The sequence below is a fragment of the Bison bison genome, unplaced genomic scaffold (genome assembly GCF_000754665.1).
Source record: "Bison bison bison isolate TAMUID 2011002044 unplaced genomic scaffold, Bison_UMD1.0 scf7180017864524, whole genome shotgun sequence".
Taxonomy (NCBI): Eukaryota; Metazoa; Chordata; class Mammalia; order Artiodactyla; family Bovidae; genus Bison; species Bison bison.
The window spans coordinates 857,716-857,918 of NW_011495075.1; the positions used below are offsets into that span (position 1 = coordinate 857,716).

At 59.1% G+C, this 203-nt stretch overlaps 1 protein-coding gene across 1 annotated transcript in view; it reads left to right on the top strand.

Moving 5' to 3' along the window:
• PPP1R12B (protein phosphatase 1, regulatory subunit 12B) overlaps nucleotides 1-203 on the top strand; it is a 119,716-nt gene that overhangs the window by 14,822 nt on the left and 104,691 nt on the right. The gene's annotated exons all lie outside the window — the stretch shown is intronic.

The following is a 203-nucleotide window of genomic DNA, read 5'->3' on the forward strand; positions in this document are numbered from 1 at the left end:
TGTGTGACTCACGCGTGTGGTTGTAGGGAGTGTTAACGATGTTCTGCGGTAGGTGTAAGCAGCCTGCGTTTCCCTTTCTCGTCCTGAGCTGCCGTGAGCCTCTGCTGAGTTAGTGATCTGCTGCTGCGTGACAAGCCGGCCCAGAGCCTGGGGGCAGCAAGACGGCTCTGTGCATGCAGCGGTGTTAGCGGTTGGTGGCTTGG